The 13,175-nt window shown below is 41.8% G+C and overlaps 1 pseudogene; it reads left to right on the top strand.

Annotated features, from left to right (window-relative positions):
* The first annotated feature begins 828 nt into the window (after positions 1 to 828).
* On the top strand, positions 829 to 1,557 carry LOC101569875 (annotated as a pseudogene).
* Positions 1,558 to 13,175: the final 11,618 nt, after the last annotated feature.

Below are 13,175 nucleotides of genomic sequence, written 5' to 3'. Positions count from 1 at the left end.
TGTTAAAAGGTCGAAACTGAGAACAAATCTATTACAGAAACTCAATTAGCTTTAGAAAAGAGCAGTGGTTTAGAGTCATCTCCCCGGAGAGGAGGCAGCTTCTCCAGTGACCCGGACACAATGGCACAGCTGCTCAGGCCTCGAAGGCCTACGGAGAGAAAGTGAGCCAAGGCCAGATCCTGGTCTGTGCAGATCCGGGCGTCCAGTGAACGTGCCTCTGTGTTCACATGCTGGCAAGCTGCCCGGAAGGAGCCAGCCCAGCTGTTGGGTCTGGTGGCCGTCTGTTTAACCTGCCGGTACTGGGAGCAAATCTCAGCTGTCTAGTCAGTGAGGCATTTTCCAGGCGAAAGCTCTTGTAAGCATTTGGCTCAGTGATCACTGAAAATCAGCAAGGCCTGAAAGAACGGCTGGCAGATACATCCACCCTTTCAGGAGGAAAGTCCGCCTGGGTGTTTTACGGCCACAGACACCACGAGACTTGCCCACACTGACAGCTACCAACTAGGAATCTCTAAATAACATTTGCTGCAAAATTCTGGGTCTGAAAAGTGATGGGGGAGACGGTCTAGAATGTAGGAAAGAACCAGGAGCCTAGAGGTTGCGAGACTTGTCAATTACACAATTATCTCTTGGCAAAGCCAGGGAAAAAACTCAAATGACCTAACTATCAATACAGGGATCTTTTCATCATACCTAATAGTCTTTGAGACTATGAAAAACATCACTGTTTTGTTCACTAGTCTGTCATGCTAGTCCCCTGCTCTCAACTGTGTGAAAAGGACAACTTCAAAAGTAAGTATCTGGCTTTCGGAGGCGCGCAGCGGAAAGATGGCAGTGCAGATCTCGAAGAAGAAGTTTGTCGCTGACGGCATCTTCAAAGCTGAACTGAATGAGTTCCTCACTAGGGAGCTGGCTGAAGATGGCTACTCTGGCGTTGAAGTCACAGTTACACCCACCAGGACAGAAATCATCATTTTAGCCACCAGGACACAGAATGTTCTTGGTGAGAAGGACAGGAGGATCTGCGAGTTGACTGCTGTCATTCAGAAGAGGTTTGGCTTCCCTGAAGGCAGTGCAGAGCTTTATGTTGAAAAGGTGGCAACGAGAGGTCTCTGTGCCATTGCCCAGGCAGAATCTCTGCGTTACAAGCTCCTAGGAGGGCTTGCTGTGCGGAGGGCCTGCTATGGTGTGCTGTAGTTCATTATGGAGAGCGGAGCCAACGGCTGTGAGGTCGTGGTGTCTGGGAAACTCCGTGGACAGCGGGCTAAGTCCATGAAGTTTGTGGATGGCCTGATGATCCACAGTGGGGACCCTGTCAACTACTAGGTTGACACTGCCGCGCGGCACGTGCTACTCTGACAGCGTGTGCTGGGTATCAAAGTAAAGATCATGCTGCCCTGGGATCCAAGTGGTAAGATTGGTCCCAAGAAGCCTCTCCCTGACCATGTGAGCATTGTGGAACCCAAAGATGAGATCCTGCCCACCACTCCCATCTCGGAGCAGAAGGGTGGGAAACCAGAGCTGCCTGCCATGCCCCAAAGGGTCCCTACTGCCTAACAGGTTGTTCCTGGCAGCAGTATCTGAAAATACTGCTGTGTGGAGACATTTAATAAATCTTGCACAAAGACTGAAAAAAAACCAAACAAACAAAAGTAAGTATCTGGAAAATATTTGTTTTTTGTTTTTTTTGGAACTGGAGATTGAACTCAGGCCCTTGCGCTTTCCAGGCAAGCACTTATTCTACTGAGCTATCTCCCCAGCCCAGGAAAATATTTGTAAGTTTTGATTATAAGGTTTTCATTGGCTGTCAATATCTTTCCTATCATTTTGTAACATTTTGCTAAAAATATTTATTTTTCTAACTGTAAAGTATTTTTTAGGAATCCAACAGACTTAGAAATAAAAAGTGAAAGTTCTAATTCCTAGCCTTTGGAAAATTCAAAGACTTGGTGTGTGATTTCTTATCCAGAGAATAGTTAGCCAGATCTTTGTTCATGCAGTCTAGACTCCTCCCCAACACTGCATACACACTCACCCCTTACCGCTCCACTGTTAACGAGTCTTGTTTTTAGCCCCAAGGGTGAGAATTTATGCCCCAAAATCATAGAGCACAATGAAGATTGTGTATTTGGAGAAGGAAAAACTAGAGAAAGAAGGAAAGTTGCTTTCCCGAATGAGAGTGTTGGACATACTTAAAGCCCCGGAGCTAGTAGGAGCTCCAGTAGCGATGGCTCTGTATGCACCTAGAGACACCTGGAACCCAGCACCCCAAACAAGAGTCAGAAAAACACATCACCACCAAGACTTGGGCTTGGAAAATGCCAACATGGCTAGAAGAATTGCTGGTCTGTACTAGGAAGAGCAAGTTTTCAGAGATAAACTGAGACCCAGAGACTTCATTCTCATTAACTTGGACCTCTAGTGGTCCTGTACGATCCCATACGGGTGAAAGGTGCTCCCGAGAGAAGACACAGATTAGATTTTCCAGCAACTCTGATGGGACCACTAGGCCTCACTGAAATGAATTTAGAAAAATAAAAGCATGTGATGGTTCTATACGATATGAGATAGGATTTCAATTACATATTTGTGTATCCAGGCAGACAAATACTGCTCTTTACTTGTGCTCTTAGTATCTATCCTCCATCCCAGGATGCTAAAATTTGCAGATGTTCAAGCCCTTACATAATATGTGAATATCTGCAAACTCTAACTTGTAGATTACTCATAATACCTAATACAATGTAACTACTATGTAGTTGTTATGCTGCATTATATGAAGAATAATAAGAAAAATGTTTATATGTATTTGTTACAGATGCAGTTTCCCCAAATACTTCTTATCTGCCACTGGTTGATTCCAGGGATATAGAGCCCATGGAGATGGAAGAAGGATTGTATTAAAATTTTCTTCTGCATTCCAAAAGATGTAATAAAGACATTTGAAAAAAAGTTATAAACTGGAAGAAGGCAGCTCTCACTCACAATCAAAAAATTAATATCCAGAAAGACTTGTCTTATCTATATGAAATTGCCAATATACAACAGTATCTGACCCACCAAAATAGTGATTTCATATAACTCTGTCTAATACAAGGAATTCTTCCAAATGAATAAGAAAAGGACAACCAACCCAAAAGAAAGAAATGCACAAAGGACAGGCATTTACAGATGAGTAAACTTAAATAAATAGAAGATATGTGTTTGGAACTAAAGTTACTAGAAATCTGGGAAATAAAATTATGACAGTGAGATGGGATTGCACGGTGCAGACTTGGCAAATAGTAAAAAGCAGTGGTAAAAATATGGGGAAATAACTCTTATATACTACTGGAGTACAAATTGGGACTAATTTAGCTGTACTACACGAAGTTGAGCACAGTAGGTATGCACCAAAAGATCCCGAGGATTGTTCATCCTGGCTCATAAGGATTTATGAGCCAGCCATAATAGTGTATTCCCTGCATTCCAGAGGCTGAGGTAGGAGGATCATAAATTCATTGTCACCTGGGAAACTTAACAATGTGAGGAAACACTACTGAAAAATTTGAAAAATTTTAAAAAGAACTAGAGATGCAACTCAGTGCTAAATCCCTGGATGCAATTCCTAGTGGGGTGTGAGAGAGAGAGAGAGAGAGTGTGTGTGTGTGTGTGTGTGTGTGTGTAGACCATGAAGCACCGTTTATAATAGTGATAAGAAACAATCTGAATGACATCACATTTTATAGGCAAATATCAAATAAATAAAATGGGTCAGGTTCCTATATTTATTAAAATTAGAGAATTAGTTCTTTATATGTCAATGTGGGTAAGTTTTTAAAAATATAATGTTGAATAAAAACAAATTGAGGGCCGGGGAGATGGCTCAGTGGAATAAGCGCTTCCCTGGCAAGTGCAAGGGCCTGAGTTCAATCCCTGGGTCCACCAAAAAAAAAAAAAAAAAAAAAAAAAAAAAAAATTGAAAGGGACACCTATGAGTCTTATATGTGCATTTTTTTAATTACACAGAATGTTATACACACAGTAAAATGAGAATGGGGTCAATGTATCGCTGACTTCTGATAGTGGTTATGGAGGGAAAGAACTGGGCTGCAAAGGAAATAAAGAGGTCTTTAACTATAATCCTAATCTTATTTTTAGAAGCCCGAAAGTAAATGTGGCAAAATTTAACAAGTATTTACCAAAATAATGCTACCTACATTAACAAGTATTTATAAAAACATGTTTTTGAGTTATCCTTTTTTTAAATGCATATTTGAAATATCACTTTGAAAGAAAATATACAGTAGATATTGTGAAAGGGAGGAAACTATTCCAAAGGAAAAGAGGAATGCAGGTGGGGGGAAAGGAAGGAAGGGAAAAGGAAAAAGCACACAAGACAATTATACTACTAATTTCTCTTAGTTCAAAGAAAGGTTTGTGGTAATATTGTTTGTAGAATATTTATGCCAATATTTTCTACTCTGACTACTTTGAAGATAACAATGTGTAATGTATGAATGGTGGCTATTCTCCTGTTATTTTGTTTTGAAATTTTGTTTTATTTTTTCCATAAAGTTAAAAAATAAAGGAAATTTCAGTATATGAGGTTCCAAGAACCGGCTGTGTGCTACAGTGCTGTGTCTAGAAGTAGGGCCAGAGCCAGCACCTATCTGTAGAACGAGAGTTGTGGAAACTGAGGTACCTGCTCACTGTGTTACTTGTATGACTATATCTCACCTGCTATAGCTAGACTCAACTACAATATCGCTTATGTTCAACTTAACTATTAAAAGGTGACTTGAGCCAGTTGAGTAGTGTACACCTCTACTGCAGCACTATGGAAGCTGAGGCAGGAGGTTTGCAACACTGAGCCCAGCCTGGGTAACTTACAAAAAGGCCTGGGGATAAAGCTCAGTGCAAAGACCTGGGCCCAATCTCTGTTACCTATGGGGGGGGGGGAGGAAAAGGGAGGGAGGGAAAGGGAAAGAGAAGCCAACATGGTTGTGACATAATCTAGATCTCACATTGTTGACGCAGTAAAAAAAGAGGATCACGTGATATGTAATGTTCTGAAGCAGGCAGGCAGGTAAGCAGGTGGCGTCACAGGTGAAGGCCTTCCCGGTTGTCTCATTCCTTTCCTTTTTGCTCCTTAGTGACATATTCGTCTCTGCTTCTTCTCTTGTCTTTAGAGTTTTGATTTGGAAAGTCACAGTCCCACCTTTAATTCCTCTGTGGTTATGGCTGAAACCTGGGTCACATGATTTTCTGCAGGGTCACATGATTTAAGAGTAAATGATAACATCCGGGTCTTTTGGGTTGATTTCTAATTCAACAGAGAGGCTTTTAATACCAAACTCTTTCATCAGTGTTTGTGGGTGACACGTGTCGTAAAGCACCTTGGGATTTGAACTTTCTTCTTTTCCGTCATCCAGAGAAGTGTCCTCCTTTGGCTGGGACCTCTGTGTCCATCTAGCACTTCTCTTCAAGAGCTCAGCTAACCTCAGGCTGTGGGCTCCTGACCCTCTGGGTGAAGCCACTCAGGAGTTTAAGGCACAGACTCCTGAGGCATTTGCTGGAGGGAAAGCAGGCGAGTGGCAGCGTGGGCCACCCTAACAAGGCCAAGGAGAAACAAATGGCTAGCAAAGGGCTCTGCATCTCGCCCCTCCCCCTTGCTGCCTCTGTGAGCTCAGCTCCATTGTTGCTTGAACCCAGAGGTTACAGCATTATCTGAAAGCTTCTGCAAGGTTCCATAGTTCCTTAAGGGCACTCTGCTCCCTCCACACTCTTCCTTGGGCTATTTCAAGAGCTGCCTCTATAGTTTGGATCTGTAGAATACTGATGTTCAACAGCTGTGAAAGCGTCACTCGTATGCCACACTAAGGCCTTTCAGCCAAAGCCCTTGTCATCCAGAAATGAAATCTCATTTCTTAGGAGAAAAATGAAAGTTTGAAGGCTTTTTACCCCTTGTTATGTTGAGAACTGCTTCTCACCACAGCAGATTGGATCAAAATCTCCCAAAGAGGCCGTGGACAAAGGGAAATGATCTGAAGCTTCCTGGGGGAAGCAGGTCACATTATCCTCCCTTCCTCCTCTTTCTGTCAACACCCCTGCAGGAGGGGAGTCTTCACAAGGGCCATACTCAAGGGCACTGCACGGGGCTTCTGCAGCCTGGGCATCGTGACTGCCAACAGCACACTGGCCTTTGCAAACTGCTCCCACTTGAGTGTTGAAAGGCATTTTTTGGTCAGTTTAGGGCAAAAGAAATGCCCTTTTCTGTGTTGGAAGAAAGCAAGTTCATGACTTCAATTGCTTCTGCCGCAGCAGCCAGCTGATTTCCCAGAACCTCTTTGTCCACAATGGTTTGGACACTGAGACATCTTACTGGGATGCCGGTGAATTCCAATAGCAGTAAGCTAGTGTCACTCTGGGAGCAACTACGGGACATAGGCTCTGCAGTGATCAGTGGAATTCCCAATCCAGAGCCCAGAGACAGAACAGCATTCAATGTCTACTGTGGCATATTACAGAAGACAGTGTTTTGTTTTTTTTTTAATTTAAATCATGCTTGACACATGATACTGATATCTACCTAATGTTAAACTTGCTGCCTGAGTAGAACTCATTTGTTGTCCTTTGAGATGTGCTTGAAGAGCTTCTCTCTGGCCTTTGTAGAGCCCAGAGCCCAAGGCCAGATATCCTGCTCATTAGCATTCACCTGAGAGCAGCTGTAACCTTTCTGGTGAGGGAGAACTGCTTTTTATTTCTGTCACGCTTTTAGATAAGTATCCTAAAAGGGAGCGGTGGTAGTCTGGTGTGATCTGGGGCTGGAGGTGTTGCCTCCAAAAGACTAGAAAGGAGACCAGTATGGATTCAGTGGTGTCCCTGTCAACCGGAGTCATATGCTGCCTTCCTAACCTTCACTGTAATCCTCTTTGAAGGTAAGGCCAGGAAGTAATAAAGGTTTCTCCAATTAATCTCACAAGTGTCAGTCTATTCAAATATTCAGCTAGGTTCTGCTAGGCTCCTCATAATACTCAAACAGAGGGGAGTAAACCAGCTTTACCGAGGTGAGTTAGAAGGTTTTGGCCAGTTCATAGTCTGGGGCCCAAGGGCCCAAGGCTTCTTCTCCTTGACTTTTTGTTAAGAAATTAAAGCAGCAGTTATATGTCTTCTTCTGAGGGGGTCTATTCATTTTAGTTGCCCATGGAGATAGATCTTTTGCACATGAAGGGGGTATTAATAAGTTATTAATAAAATTAATAAATGAGATGAGAGAGGATGGGTTGAAGAAAGAATAACAAGTGTTGTATACACATACAACTCCCTAGGAGGAATTTAATCATTATGTACTGCAAACGTGTGTGAGTAAAAAAAAAAAAGAAAGAAAGAAAAAAGAAGAAGAAACAAAAACACACGGGTGCTTTCTGATAGTTGTGGTTTTACTAGCTCCTTAACTGTATCTGGGGAGGTATGGAAAGAAGAGTCTTAGATGCTGAAAATGGAAAGAGTCAGACTTCCTGGAGTTCTTTCTCAGTGCTGTGGGAACTTTATGTTCCCAAATTCCTCACTCTTTACCACTGTTCCTAATGGTTACACTGTGTGGGCATTCAGCCATCTCGCTTACCTTGGCATAATTGATTTATAACTCAGCTCCCCAGAATGATAGAAATTTGTGACTTTCTTTTCTCAGTGGCTTTTGTGGAGTGAAAGGGAAAAGGATTTGCTCTAGAAAGCAAGCAGACTGTTACCATAAATATCCCTGGAAGACCTTGGCATTCTTCTTTCATTAAAGATAAATACATACTGGACATTCAATAATTCATAGGAGTGTTTAACTGCTCATTTTGATCTTGAATAACAAAACCGAATGATACGCCTTTGAACATTTTCTTCTCTGTTCCTAGAATTTATCTAAAATTTGGAAAGCAACTCAATGTCTTACCATGATGCATTCTACTATAGTGAGTCCATCAGTTTTCAAGAGCTTCTGGAGGTCTTCTGAGAATTACAGTAAGCTGTTGTGCTCCGTCCTATTTTTCCATGCTTTTCAAATTAAGTCATGAAGGTGAGCCAGTTGTAGGGCCCATTGGGTCTACAACATGTAAGAAACCAGAGGGGAATGCATACTTCCCCCTGCTGGTAAAAATAGTCAATACTCCTGATCACTAGCATAGCTCTGAAAGGCCTCTGAAAAAACGTTGCATTGAAACCGTGGTGTTAATTTCAAAATGACTTTAAGGGAACGTAAATGTTTACCTTCTAAAAAACAAACTTAAGCAGTAATCTACCACTTGGTTTTTCTCTAATTATACTCCCCCTCCTCTATTTTCTGAAGTGTTCTTTCCAGTCCAGGAGATCCTTATGTCATTTAAAATTGAGGGTGTTCTATATCAAACCAGTGTTGCCCTATCTTAGGTACCAAAGTCCCCTTTATTTGTGGTGATATATGCAGGCATAACACTTTTCTCCAAGGATTCTTCTGAGAATGTATCTAGCAAGTTGTTGCAGCGTGGTTGTACCAAGCGCTGATACTTAAAATTCCATGCTGTAGCGCAAGTCTCAGCTCTGGCCCTCAGCTGTAGGCTTCAGGCGAGTCGTCTAGTCATTTAGACCTTATTTGTGAAAATGTAATAATAATAATAGCCTAACACAGGGTTGCTGTGAGAATTAAATGAGACTAATGCAATGAAAATGTTTCTCTGAAAGCAGTACAGTTGGAAAGTATTAGAACCAAAGAGTAGGTAAGCATGTGGCTGCCCATTTAACTATTATTAGGCAGGTATTTGAAGTCAAACACCCTGGAGTATAGTAAAAATTAAACATTAAACTTTAGATCCTCATCATTGATATTAGCATTATTACTACTGTTTAATATTTAATTCTTACTGGTCTGTAGAGGGGATCAGACTCTGTGGAGGTAGATTAGGCATTCACTGACTCCTAGAAACCCAAACCTAAGTACACACATGGTAAAAAAACATGGACATAATGGAAGAGTTGCTACATGGACCATTCCTGAGTGTGCTTCCTTTAGGAGCATAGCCGCCACTTTTCAGTGGGTCACGTGGGCAGGTTCCTGGCAGTTTCACTCCTTCCTCTGGGAATGCAGCAAACATCCTCTGCTGAAGGCTGACTGAAGGCTGCGCTTTCTGACCTGAGTTTTCCTGCTGAAGCAGTGTATTTATTGAAATGAGAACCCCAACTAAATGTTGAATCTTTAGAAATGTATCAAAGTTGCCTGGCTGCTGGACCCCAATGATTCTTGAACTCTTTTCCATCAATGGCTTATACTTTTCTGGTTGGATTTACTTAGAATCCTTTGTCTTAACCCAGTTTTGGGTATTACCATCTCTGCTTAGTATATAAGCAGTGTTTTGGAATTTTAAAAGAGCCACAGGATGTCAACCCAAGGTATTCGTTTCTCTTCCTGTGTGCTTGTGTGGAAGAAAAGCTTGTGTATCTTATTTTCTGCTTATTCTGTTCCCAGCAGGTTTCTCTTTGCTCACATCACATACCAAGCATATTTAATTTAGCAAATTGATTTAGCTGCACATTAAATGCCACAGAGAGCCAGTGAAAGTCACAATCAGAGTGAGCAGCAAAAGCCTTTAAGAAACACATGAGACCCTCTCAGATACTGTGTTCATTCTGCATTTCTACCCTTAAGGACAGTAGAGGAGAAGCTAACTTAGTATGTATGTATGTATAAGGAATGAAATGCTTACTTTTGACCATGTAAAGAGAAAGCTATAACATACAAGTCCCTGGACTCAGGCCAGCAAGAGTGGGTGTGCCCTCTTTATGGGGGCAGACGCTGGGACTGGGCCTGTGAGTCTACCCTGACTGTGGTCACATGCTTCACGCTGCTGCTGCCTCTCTAGGGTGACATGGCCCTTTGTATCAGAAATAAGGAATGAAGAGAACATAGGGAGAAGATCATGACAGTCCTTCTTGACGGGAACCAACTGAAGCAGGCTCCCTGAGGATGAGCTCCTCTGTCTCCTCTGCCACTCAGTGATTCCGATAGGCAGGACCAGTGAGGCACTGCGGTGCACAAACTCCTGCTCAGCTTGTATCCGCCAAGATGATGCCGGCAGACAGCCATGGAGGACGTCTGCCCAGGGGCTTCCTGAGCTCGCTGCTTGCTATGTCCTCTTTGAGCTCCAGCCCAGCCACTTCCACATGACTTGTCATTATCACAGCTGGATTCTAGTTCTTCCCTGTGTCTTGCAGATATGAGAGTCAGAACCTGCATGAGTTCTACGTTTCCCCCATAGCTGTGCCTCAACATTTTTGCTGGGTACTTCACAGTTGCCCGATTCTACTGATTCAATAAGGTCCATTTCTACCAACACCATAGAACTATGCATGACCACATATTTATACTTTAAAGTAGGAAACTTCTTGTAAATATGCTCCTCATTTATATTAATTTACTGAGTAGTGTTTGTATTATTATAAATTTTTCTAATCTCAAATACTATCCAACAGGTATTAATCATATAAATGCCATAGTTTTAATATGTATGAGAAAGTGATAAGACCTACTAGTATTGCCTATTTAGCTTTTGAATGTCACCAAATTTTCACATGAGTTTCTATGTGAGTTCACTAACTGTTCTTAAGTAAATGACTGAATTTCTGAAATATATTTCAATTTTATAATTTAACATTCCATACAAGAGAAATACTCAGCCAGTTTTTTTTTCTACTGTTTCCATGAAGATTTCATTTATCTTAGAAATGATTAATATAGGGTGACTATAAATAGCGTAAGTTTAAATAGAATAGTTAAACATTTTCTGTTTGGTTCTTTTGCTGCTGAGTTCATTTGACTTTACAATGTGGTGAAAGAACTGTAACAACATCTTCAGCCTGGAATAATTCTAATAAAATCTTTCCTCCATTTTTAGGAAGGCACAATTACTCAGAAACCTTGTAGATTAGTCATTTCTTAAGAAGCTAGATCATTCAGTACTATGTCAGAATCAAATGTCCAAGGTCAGCTAAATGCTGTGGCATGTTCAGTTTGATGGCCCTCGGCAGAAAGCCATAGCTTTCTCACTATTAATAGCTCCTGACCTTTTGACTTACAAATAGCAGCATCCTCATAGCCATTTCTTCTGTAATCCCTGAAAAACTAAGGATGTAGCGCTTGACATAGAAATATTTAATTTGTTTAGTTTTTACTCATAATCCTGGACTTTTATAGACTGCTTATTCATTTCACAAAATTTCCATAAGCAGCAATTAAGTTACCATGCCAGGCTTTGGGGAGACAAAGATGAATCAGCCAAATGCATCCTCAAGGGGTTTATAATCTAACTGGGGAGAAGACACATGATAAATACTATAACACAGAGTAAAAGGTAAGAAGCACCATAAGAGGAGCATAAGCAAGAAAGGAGTTCAGAAAAGAGGGGTTATTGAATTAGTGGGGCGTAATAGAGGAACGTGAAATGCTGAGTAATTTTTCAAGGAGTTGATGCTTGAACTTGCCCTCAATAGATAAAATTTAAATATGAGGAGAAGAAATGTAAGTGCAGACCATTCAGACTGAGGAAAAAGCATGATTAAGGGTATGGATGTCAGAAAACATGGGGAAGGGAGGGCTGCCCAGATAGCTCAGGGTAGTAAAGCACCTGCTTAGGCAGGCACAGGGACCAGGGTTTGATCCCTGGTGTGCTGTGCTGGCCCTGCCCCTGGGGCATGCTGAGATGGCGATTGAGACTGTAATCCCAGTGCTTGGGTGGCTGAAAACAGGAGGATCACTATGAGTTCAGTCTGTGTAGTGAGACCCTGTAGACCCTGTACTAAATACATGAAAGAAAGAAAGAAACAAAGAAAGAAAGAAAGAAGGAAGGAAGGAAAGAAGGAAGGAAGGAAGGAAGGAAGGAAGGAAGGAAGGAAGGAAGGAAGGAAGGAAGGAAGGGAAAAAGTGTAAGTAGTTGGGTTTGACCAGAGATAAGGATATGTGGATTAAAAAAAATCATGAAAATCAAAATTGAAACTTTAGAGGGCAAATCAACAGGGTTGTCAATGCCAAATGGTAGAATATGGTCTGTGCTTTATGGACAGTGGGGTTGCTGAGAAGATGCCACGCTCACCTGGCATTTCAGGGGCATGCTGGATTAAACTGAAAAGAAGGGTGTCTGAAAATGAAAATACCCACTCCCTGCTCATATTTTGCAACAGTCCAGCAAAATACAGCCTGGGCTTTCCAGAAGTCATGCCTGAAATAAGACAAAGTACTGATATTCTACTTGGGCAATGTAAAACCAGGTCAATAAGGCTGAGGAGAAAGGCAAGAGGAGAAAGATAGATAAGAAACAATGCAAAGTGATGCCTTGGAGAGTGGACCTCCCTTCCTGGTGACCCACAGTGAAGTAGGGCACTGAGCAGTCTGCGCCTTTAGCATGTGAGACTTCTCAGAATGGGGTGCCAGGATACACTGTGCCCAGGAACTCTCTGAAAAGAATGAAGAAGAGGTTTATATGCCCACCCAGCTCCCATAGTCTGTTTCTTGTAGGTCAAGATTTGCCCCCACCCCAGGAATTAAGTCCCTCACACTTCCTAGTTGTGTCATATGATCCCTCCAACTCCTAGAGTTGTCAGACCCCACAATCTGTTGGATAGTGTTTCATCCATGTGTAGAAGTCGAGGTTCTAGTTGGCACTCTGTGTGTGTGTGTGTGTGTGTGTGTGTGTATGTTTACAATTATGCATCACACAAGGACAAGGATACATTCTGAAAGATGCATTGTTAGGCAATTTTTATTGACATCTCAGGGTGTAGTTACCAATGTACATGCTGTATACATCAGTCTCTTGATGTGGCCTCTTGATGCACTCAAAAATCAGGGGTTCAGACAGATAGTGAGGTTAAATTTAACAGCCTAGGTTGTAGGGTAATAACCATAAGCTTGTCTTCTGGATCATTAACAACCTACATTTGCAGAACAAAATTAGAGAAAAAGGAGGGCAACAAGGAAAGCCAACATTTTGGCCCTACCCTTCCAAGGTCAATTGAGACTCAGGACATATGAGAACTTATACTGTAATGTCATGTAACTCAGTAGTGTCCCAAATTTTCTGATCAAGGAGCTTATGGGGCCAAAGAGGAAAGTGATTGATGATGTAGAGTGTGCCTAAGGAGAGTCACATTTAGAGAAAACATTCTCTCAGGCTTTAACA

The sequence above is a fragment of the Octodon degus genome, unplaced genomic scaffold (genome assembly GCF_000260255.1).
Source record: "Octodon degus isolate 3935 unplaced genomic scaffold, OctDeg1.0 scaffold00068, whole genome shotgun sequence".
In the NCBI taxonomy this organism is placed as follows: Eukaryota; Metazoa; Chordata; class Mammalia; order Rodentia; family Octodontidae; genus Octodon; species Octodon degus.
Note: the sequence above shows the minus strand (reverse complement) of the source record. Positions and strands in the feature narration are given on the sequence as shown.